This window comes from Dermacentor variabilis, chromosome 4 (genome assembly GCF_050947875.1).
Source record: "Dermacentor variabilis isolate Ectoservices chromosome 4, ASM5094787v1, whole genome shotgun sequence".
NCBI classification, from domain to species: domain Eukaryota; kingdom Metazoa; phylum Arthropoda; class Arachnida; order Ixodida; family Ixodidae; genus Dermacentor; species Dermacentor variabilis.
Genome location: NC_134571.1, coordinates 15,337,184 through 15,347,892, shown reverse-complemented (window position 1 = coordinate 15,347,892; position 10,709 = coordinate 15,337,184). Strand labels below are relative to the sequence as shown.

Here is a 10,709-nt window from a genome sequence, read left to right as displayed (position 1 = left end):
CAAAGCGGGAGACACACGGTCCGATTCGGTGTCCGACCCGGCGTCCGACGCGCCGAAACGGCAGCCCGAATCGAGGTGTTTTGCCGTGCCGAAGAGCGGGAACGGACGACTGGCGAGATCGGGAGGCGCAACGCGAGGGCATTTCGCGGGCAGACATCACACACCGACCGTCTGAGCGAGGCCGCTCGCTTCGCTTGCACGTTTGCCCTTCGCAACGACTGCGTCGAGTAAACCAATTGTATTTAATTACGACCGACCTAATGTGTACAGTGTTAATTGTTTTGGCAAAAATAAGCACTCTTCGACGAGCTCGGGCTGGATCGCAAGCGCCGTCGGCCGCAGCGTCCGCCTAGCTATGCCTACCGGCCCTATCGCTGCCTTTTGTGGAGCCGTCAGTGGACAAGGCGCCGTCGTGAAGTGTTCTGTCACTCGCAGGGCGATAATTTTATCGACAGTGTTCGCGTAAAGCGAAGCAGTGTTGTGCAGAGCTGTTTATATTGCGTTTCTCGACGTGGATATGAACTCGAGCTGGATGTGGGCGGAGCTCACACACCGCTCAATCTTGAGGATGCACGCCATGTGCACATTGCACATGTGCACGCAACGTGTGCCCCCCCCCCCCCCCCCCCCCCCGAATCGCCGGAGCATGCAGCGCCGCACGTCGGATCGGACACCGAATCGTACCGCGTGTGTCTGTATAGCTCGCTCATGGTTCAGCTTAAGTCCCTGTATATTCTTTATAAATAAGGAAGCCTACCTAGACACTGTAAACCCAACGATTGGGGCCTAAATGCCTGTCCGCCTCCCAGCTACGGCTTCCTTTGAGTGACAAACTCTGATCTCGAAGGCCATGCTTTTGCAAGCTGCCTGCACCTGAAGCAATTGCGAATCTTGAAGGCAACATCCGCTTCGTTCTTATTATATATACATTTCCTTAAACTTCGTATCACAAAGTACAATATACACACTTTTGGACCCAACAAATCTATTAAAAGACCCTACGAAATGTTATTAGGAAAAAACACGCAATTTTTTCATTTAAGATACATTTTTCTAAAAACCGCAGAGTGGCGCTACGGTAGTATTTGTTTGGTCGACGCACCACGTTGGTTGTAGAGAATGCTCCTTGCATTTAGGTGGCATTGAGTTATATTTTAGAAGTGCCTAGACAAAATGTGCTCCTTGTCGTGTGCAGTAGCCATCCTGAACCCTCCGGACTCGTGTAACGCCATTAGTTCGCCGTGTGTTTCGAGCGATCCACCAGTGTCGACAGTGAGTGCCCTAGTACAGCGCCCGTCCGAGCTGCCTTTGTTCTGCCGAGCTGCCTCTGCCTGCCCGCGCTCTCGTGAAAAAGTCTGGTACTGGGGCTTCGAATCGTAGTGTATGGAAGACTGTTGAAGGTTGTGCTTTTGTGGAGCTGGAGTTCATCGGAAGTTCTACAGTGCTTGCGCCAGAGAAACGTCGGTGCCTCTGTACCTGTTAGACGAAGGAGCGTTTGCCAAGTCTTGAAAGGTAAGCAAGTTTGGCGCTTGCGCGCATTCTTGAAGCTTATGATTTACGTAATGAGCGTTGTGTAACTAGCTAGAGCAAAGCGCTTTCCTATCGTATGTTAGCCATGTTGCTGTGCACATTTAGCAAGCAATTTCACGAAAGCTTCCTCTGATGTTACAGCGTACTTGCATTCTGCTACCCGCCTTGATTGCTATGCCTGAATGGGCACACAATTATGAAAACACATTGAAAGTTGGTGTTCGTTCGGTAGTTTCCTGGCAAGAAGTTATTCGCTATATAGGCATTCCCGCAAGTACAGTACATCTGTAATGTATACGTCGATGTATCATGGTCTTCGCGCGTTGACACACGATTGCTATGCTTGACGCTTAAGCAGATAGAAGCTTGTATGACGGTTTTTGTATGTATACAGTTCGGTTTGGAGGTCCGCGTCGCGAGAACCTGTGTGTATTTATGTTCTTGAGTGTCTTCGTGTATTTGTCTTCTATGTTACAGAGCGTATATAGGCCGATATTACAATAACGAGGTTTATTTTTAATCTAGACATTTCAATCAGACGCCTGCCCTTAAGAAACACAGACCAACCAAATCTTAATAACGAGGTGTCAGCTCTTGCAATCGTAGGTTACGGCAGTGCGTAATAATTTAAAGACTGCGATTCTATATCACTCTTCTCGCCCACCGCTAACGGCCGGCAGTTGCAGTACGTAGCACGGGCCGGGGCGTCGGTCAGACTACTAACGAATAGCGAAAAGGAATAGTATCGCTAAATTATTACGCAAATTTTGTGCACAATGAGATGTTATAAACACATCTTGCATGTACATGAAAAAAAGTTTACAACAGAGATAACATATATGCATTGGCACATATATGTGTCAATAAAATACTCGAGCCTCTTTCTGCCTACAGGAAAAGAAGTTATGTCTCCTGGAGGGCATGGCTGCTTGCACTAATGAACCTCTAAGGGAAGGTTTTCTCTAATCCCTATTTTTGATATCTAAATGCTTATGTGACATGTCATGTACAAACTGCTTGCATCAATTTCTCATTGGGATGAGCTGTCTAAAATTTAATTTTCAGTAATAATTGCAATAATTAACTCCTTTCACCTGTCTTCTAATGACTATAAAGTTCTATGCTTCTACCTTGACAAACCTTTTATGAAATTAGTTTGATGAGGCCCAATATACAGGGCTTTCTAAATTGAAGGTATCAGTACCTATTAAAGACTATGCTAACTATGAAAATGCTGCTTGTGTATGTGGTTTATTCGCTCTGTCAGACAAAATCTTTACACCCAAGTGCAGTCAGTAAATTGAAAACTGCATGTCTGCAAAGGGAAGTCAGAATTGTATGTGAAGACAATTGCATCTTGTTTGATAGTTCTCGAGCACAGCTTGGCCCAATACTCGATGAGGCTTGAAGCTTTCAATGTCTGTTAATCACTAAAACAGCACCAGATCTCACTCTGTGTCAAGGGGTGGCACACATTTGCTTAGTTCTAGGCAGATGCATGTCTTTCTTTCGCATTGAAGTTCCCAATACTTTCTAGTCTTACGTAAAAGTACACAGCTCAGTACAATGCATGTATGGTATACGTAAGGCTGCTTTGTTCTTTAAACCGAATCAACAAGAGCAGCTACTTCTGTTTTTGCAAACCTTACCCTATTTCCTAACCATTCCTTGATCATACGTGTATAAAATGAATCTGTGCTTGTATTGTTTCACAGGTAGACATCGGTGGCGGTGTATATGTTGAAAAGGACCTGCTGAAGAGGCTGTGCCTGGATGCTAACAACTCAGGCTTTCACTTCGCAGAGGCCTCCTTAAAGCCCCTTTTTCAATAGAAGACGTTGAAGGGAGGTGCTTCTTTGGGCGGTTGTCAAATGCCTTCCACAGAAGGATCCGTTGGATTCCAAGAAGGTCAACACCACACTAAGTATGTGTGTCACAAAGAAGCATCTTAATATTCTTTGTGCAGTTTTCAACAAAACTCCTTTCATGGCAATTTCAGTGCTATCTTAGGGAGTACACCTTTCTTTCCAGCTAAAATAGCTATTAACCTGATTATAATAGCATATTATAGTGCAAGCTTTGCCACCATAACTAGAAAATTGTCATTACTGTTGGCATATGTATTTTTGTGATAGAGGCCCTGGTTATATGAATGCACTGATAATATAATATCCTGTCTTGTGGAAAGCTAACATGTTTAGTAACAAGCTCGCTTTGACAATGTCTGCCTGCACAGCAAAGGCATTTTCTAATCTTGCTGTAGAACATCCATAATGCCTGTTCAACTGCTTACATGTTGCTTGTATCATTTCGTTGTTCTTAAGTGCAACACAAAAGTCAATTCTTCTATGTACCTGTGCCCAAGCAAAGCTGCAGCACAGTTCTGACTGGCACCTTGCCTTGCTAATTAAGATAATTCACACATGAAACTTCCATGTACTGGTCACAATACGAATATCGAAGTTCATTAAAGTTGATTCATGAAGTTGATTTACAGCTTTTGTTTGTAGATGACAATTGGTATGATAGAGCTTATGTGTCATGCATCTGTTGGTGTTATGCACATTCATCACGCTCCCAGCTCTAATGCACTAATTCAGTCATTTCATGCATTTTAGGACTTTGCAAAAAACAGGTGGAGATGTTTAGAGCTCACAGGGTTGAAAACTTGTCTTGTGCACTTCCTTTTTAAGAAACAGATGCATGGTGTGTTGCAATGTCACTGTAGCAAAACTAATATATTGCCTTTTTTCTTCTCTTTTCTAGACTACACAACGCAACATTTCAGCCTACTTCCAGGGCAGCTGGAGAACTCGTCCTCATTACTAGCCCAGGGATATTAAATGGATGTGTTCAAGCACAAATGTAAACCTGTCTTCTTCTGTTGCATGTCACACCTAGCCACTTGGCAATCGCTATTCGCCACAAACAGATAGTTGACAGGATGTTACTTGCAAGTCGTTAGGATATATAAAGGTGGTTAATAAATAGTCGCTGCACAGTTTTTAGGAAGTAAATAAAGATTTTATTCAGAGATAATTAAAGCTTATTTTTGCAATATATAATTGCAAAAGTAATTACCTCTGAATAAAATTTTTGTGTACTTTCTAAAAACTGTGAAGCGACTTTTTATTAACCACCTTTATACATCCTGACGACTTCCTAGTAACATCCTGTCAACTATTTGTCTGTGGCGAATAGTCGACAGGATGTTACTAGCATGTTGTTAGGATGTATAAAGGTAGTCAATAAAAAGTCGCTTCACAGTTGACACTTTCTACCGACATAAGATAATAAGCAGTCGATAAGAATTCTATCGACATTTTATATCTATACTTTCAATTCAATATCGGTGGCCAATAGTCGGTAGGAGGTTACTAGGAAGTTGTTACGGTGTCTAAAGACGGTTTATAGAATGTCGATAGGTTCTAGTAACATTTGTCTAAAGACTGTTTATAAAATGTTACTAAAAATTTTTGTAAGGGCGTGGCGCTGTGTGCCACCCTGAAGCAAAATGCAGGGACGGAAACGTGGTTGGGCTGCGCAAATGACCTTTAGTTCCGCCCGTCCAGGCACAAAAAAAAAGGAGAGAGAAAAAAAACAAACAAAAAACGTATGGTTAGAGTAGGAATGTCTCGAGACGTTTTGTTCCTCATTAACTATTGCGCTGGTTAGCGCCCAAGTTTAATTCGTCAGTTATGACGTATATTCGAGCCTCTCCCAATTCTGTTTTTTTTTTCATTTCTTTCTTTCTTTTAGACATCGGTTTTGTGAAGGAACGCGTGTTTTAATGTGTAGCTCCTAAACACGTGGCCGTAACGTGGCCGGTGGCCGAGCGAGTCGCGCGGCGCCACCTGTTGCTGCCGGCGGCAACGGCGCCGCAGCGGCGCGAATCAGGTCACAGCGACAGGTGGCGCTGGGTGCAGCGGCAGTTTCGGTGAATGTTTAAAAAGCGCGGTTTGTTTAAATTAACAGGGCGCCGTGTGCTATACGGCGTCATTAATAACTGAGGTGCAGACTTATTTTATCCGTGTAGGCGAGAAAAAAACACACAACGGTGCGCAGGCGCTAATTGTCAAGTATAGTTTTCAATCACGGTATATCGTGGAATACGTGGCTTTCAAATGAAACATTAACCAAAAGGTGTTCCCGTTAACCCAACGTTTGCCTTGTGAGCTTTCTTGCGTCTTCCGTTCTCCTGCATGGTGAAAAAAGAGTTCCACATCAAGCTAAATTGTCAACTGTCGATGCTTATGTCTAGCTTTGGGTGGTGAAATGATATCAGTTAAAAAATTACTACGAGAGTGCATATTGGGTATTTCCACCAACATCCACCTGGCGAATCGGAATTACAAAATGTGCACTAAAGTACCTAATTAAACAATGATTTAGTGAGTTCAGCGAAATTGAGATGCCATCTTCTGTTACGATTCACTGCCAATACATGTGTCAACGTTGCGTAACTTTCTTCCGAGGCGCTGCAAAAAAAAAAAAAAAAATGTTGCGATGGCAGGATGAGCCTTTGTGCCATTTCTAGTGAGTCCTCATAATTACCAAGTGGTTATATTTCGTTTTGATGGAGTCAGCCGTGGCGCGTTTTTTTCGCGAAAATATTTTATTGCACGGCTCAAATCATATGCGCAAGGTAAATATTGACAGCAGACATTACGAGAACGCAAAATACTATGCCTTCAATATTGCTGAAGGAGCACGGCGAGTCGAACATCCCTTCCAATATGACAGTGCATTTAGCTTCGAACGACAGAAAGCTGAGCTAGTTCGTAAGGATTCATTATGCAAGAAAAGGTCAGGCATGCAGACAGGACGCAAGAGAAGAGGACAACACGAACGCGGCGTTCGTGTTGTCCACTTCTCTTCTCTTGTGTCCCGTCTGCACGCCTCACCTTTTCTTGCATAGTGCATTTAGTAATGCGGCAGGGTGCAACAATACCGCCCAGCCTCAAATAAACATGAAGTCACATTGGGTAAGCAAAGCTTGACTCGCAGTTCAGTGACCATGTTTTCATTCCTTGATTTTTTAATGCGCGTAAGCATTAATAGTGTGAAAGTGGAAAAAGGTGAACGTGTTTGGAAAGCCGGTCAAGTAGTAGAGAGGAGATGGCAGAGCTTAGAAGAGCGTGCGTGCGTGCGTGCGTGTGTGCGTGCGTGCGTGCGTGCGTGCGTGCGTGCGTGCGTGCGTACGTACGTACGTACATACATACATACATACATACATACATACATACACACATACATACATACATACACACATACGTACATACGTACATACATACATACATACATACATACATACATACATACATACATACATACATACATACATACATACATACATACATACATACATACATGTGCACGTGCTGCGTGGCAAGGAAAAGGCGAAGACGACAACGAGGCCGACGAAGGCGCGAGTATGATCGTGCAATGGCACTGGAAGATATAGAAAGAAGGACCTTCGGAGAGCCTTGTGGCGCTTACGAGGAACGTGGAGCGGCGACATTGTGAGTGAGGAAGCCGTGAGAAGAAGGCAGCAGCAGCGGAAGAAGAAGCCTGTCAGACGATGGGTCCCGGCTCCTGCGTATGCCTGGTTCTACTGAGCATACGGCTCAACGTGTGATTATGCAAAAAAGAGGTGAGGCGTGCAGACAGGACAAAAGAGAAGTTGACAACACGAACAACACGAACGGCGTTCGTGTTGTCCACTTCTCTTTCTTGTGTCCTGTCTGCACGCCTCACCTCTTTTTTGCATAATGAATCCTTACCAACTAGCTCAGCTTTCTGTCGTTCAACGCGTGAAACTGGCATACGCCTGCGGAGCGTCCAGCGCAGCACAGACCACAGCCTCTGCGATCCTGGCCTTGCTTCGTTGCCTGCCCCGTCTTGCCGCGTCCTCCCGCTGCCCGGCTACAGCTCGCATTATTCCGCTCATGATGTCCTTCGACACTCCCCACCGAATCATTGAAGTGCGTGAACCTCGATAATTTAATTACGTAGTTTTCAGGCTAGTTTGTGACTCTATACTTAGAGGCGCTCCGAATACACATTTAGTTCGTTATATGTCTCTCAGGTCTTATAAAGCGTGTTTGTGTGCGTGCGACAATGAGAATACTACCTAGATGGTAATAATAATAATAATAATAATAATAATAATAATAATAATAATAATAATAATAATAATAATACAGAGAGAACAGTAAACAAACCCACGTGTCAGTATTTTCTTTTCGAAATGTATTTGCACTGAACAATATCAAGAATCTACTACGGTGAAAACATCTACACCGTGACAATATATTATATAATATCTCAACTGACGGCGGTCTACTCAGGTCCACCGCACCGTCAGTGGCATTTCGATACCTCGAAGAGGCAGCGTGTGTGCTGAGTGAGCTCCCGGACAACACTTTGCAACGCGGTGTAAATCATGGGTGCGGGACCTCAAAGAGGTGCGACGTAATGCTAACGCATTTACCGCTAAATCGCCACTGCTTTCTTTCTTAATGCGACAGCAGGTAAGGGCTCGAAGAAGGGTTTACTTTGAGTGTCCATTCCGTTACGCTGGCCGTTGTCATCATCGACGAGTTTTTGTCGTCGTCAAGTCGCTTAGTCATCCACAGCTTCCCCATCTCCATATGAGGAAGAGAAATAATAATAATAATAATAAAAATACTTTGTCCCCAACTGCTACCACTGTGATCTCAACCCGTGTCACGGCAGCCATGTGCAACTTGAGTTGGGCGCGCTAACCACTGAGCTATTGCAAACCTTCGCCTTTTTTTTTTTGTTTAGCTATAGGGTTCAACTACGCACATAGTTGATACTCAAGCAGGCAAACACGTGCCTCTAAGAAAGACACGCATTCAGGCGGCGGCGCTTGAGCACAGTACCCGCTGCATACATATGCCGCGGTTTCCCGGGGGAAACATTAAAATATTAAAAAAATCTACCAGGACGAACATCGTTGTTCACGGGGTATCTGCATGCCTATCGCACGTCTTACTTAGGTGAATATTCCGAGTTTCGACTATAGGAATAGAATAATGCGCAGTTAATATTCGTATTCGAAAATGAACTAAACGGCATTTTTGAATATTGAAACTGACAAAATATTTCAAAATAACCGACGATTAAATTCTGGCTACCGTTGTACTAAAGAAAAACACAATATGGCAAATTATCAGTAGTGAAACAACGACAAAAATTTCCCAAGCAATGCGGAACAAAACGGTAGTGTAAGCTTTGCCTTAGGTTTCGGAAAAAGAGCCTGCATGAAAACCTGTGATTTTTGCTTGTAAGTCTGTCATTTAGTTTTTCCGGCAGTGTACTAATGTAGCAGTTTCTTTTACGCTACAGCCAGCGGTCATTTCCTTGCAACGGGACCCATTATATGTGTCTTCGGCACACAAGTGCGTCACCAGCTTTTTCTTTTCTTATTCGAGAACTTCTCACCATTTTTCAGCAGCCATCTGTTTAACATTTTTAAAAAACTGGTCACAAAGTAGCCATTAATTCTTGGAAAGATTGTTTTTAACCAGGCTCCAAAAATGTTGAGAGGCTATTCTAGCAGTTTTTTAATGATGACTAATGATCCTGCATTCAGAACTGATCCTAATATATGTTGAAAATATTCTAATTATCCTGAAATAAATATTCCTGTCGTCAATATATGCTTCTGCGTTTGACTCTTCTACATTCGATTCGATATTCGAAAAATTTCATATTCGCCCACCTTTATATTCGTCCAACCGAATTGAGAAGCGTGTTCATCAACATACATTTTCAGGGTTCTACGAATCACGTTTTGCAAGAAGATAACAGCCCCTGGAGTGTATGAAGTTCTAGAATTATCTTCACGTGGAACACAAGCGGCAGTTGGTTGATCCCGGCACATGATGACCTCTCTCCTAACACCATGCCGAAGGTTGCTTTTAAAGAAAGGTGCGGTTTAAAGAAAAATATTTAACGCAAGGTGGTAGGTACACACGGCGGACGGGTTTGAACATGTCTTGGTATCCGCGTCTCAAGCAGAACGCGATGAAGAGATGCAAGAAACTATTGCGGCAGACGCTGTTCTTCGAGAAACAAAAGAGAGCTTTAGAATAGGGGCCCCAAACGTTTGGGGCCCCAAAGGAATAGCATCGAAGCCACTGCGCATGCGCGAGACGCAAACTGTGTTTGGGTTTTGCGTCGGGCAGGCTATTTCACTGATTTAGCGGGAGCCCCAAAAGTTGCCCCAAAATATTATTGTAAACAAACACGCCGGCACCCATCGAAGCGACGGCTCTAACGTATAGCACCGAACTGGGTTCGATTCGTGATAACGCATGAAGAAGTGACTGTGGTTATCGCTTTCTCTCAACTAGCGTGTGTTATGAAGATTGATTCATTAGACGCCGCTGATTCCGAAATCGATTACGGATTTCATGGCTCGTAGGCCTAACACGGCTTAGCTTGGCTGGTGAAGGCACGTAAAGTTGGTTGCTCACAACTAAGCGCAACTAATTGTTTGCTGTGCAGCGGTGGCGTAGAGGTAGAACACCCGCCTCGCGTGCAAGAGGTCCGTGGTTCGAATCCCGGTGCCGCGCGATTCTCCACAGGATTATAAATAATGCGCGTGTTGATAAAATTGCATAAACAGGCCTGGAGTGTGGCCTGATCCCGGCGACCAGAAACGGTAACGCGCTCCCTCACCAGAGCAGGATTGGCCACCCTGGTGCAGTACTTGGCCACAACCTCCTATATGAACACCACAATCAAGCCCCGGCCCTCAGTCCCCAGCAGCTGCGAAGCAACTGACCACGGCAACGGTCAGACCTGCGACGCAGCAGAGGGTGCTAAGAATCCCTGGCTCCGGACAGGCCGCCATTGGAATATGAACCTGGCAACGTTTAACGCTAGAACATTATCTAGTGAGGCGAGTCTAGCATTGCTATTGGAGGAATTAGAGGGCTCAGTGAAGTTGGGAGGCCAAAAGAAGCATATACAGTGCTAAAAAGCGGGCACGTCCTGTGCTACCGGGGCTTAGCGGAGAGACGAGAACTAGGAGTCGGATTCCTGATTAATAAAAACATAGCTGGTAACATACAGGAATTCTATAGCATTAACGAGAGGGTGGCAGGTCTTGTTTTGAAACTTAATAAGAGGCACAAAATGAAGGT

General features: G+C 44.3%; 1 long non-coding RNA gene across 1 annotated transcript; it reads left to right on the top strand.

The window, feature by feature from the left end:
* Positions 1-1,148: 1,148 nt before the first annotated feature.
* LOC142578709 (uncharacterized) lies at positions 1,149-4,447 on the top strand. The gene is made up of 3 exons (XR_012827291.1): positions 1,149-1,512; positions 3,246-3,454; positions 4,297-4,447. It is a non-coding gene; the product is annotated as an uncharacterized LOC142578709 (long non-coding RNA).
* The last annotated feature ends 6,262 nt before the right edge of the window (positions 4,448-10,709 follow it).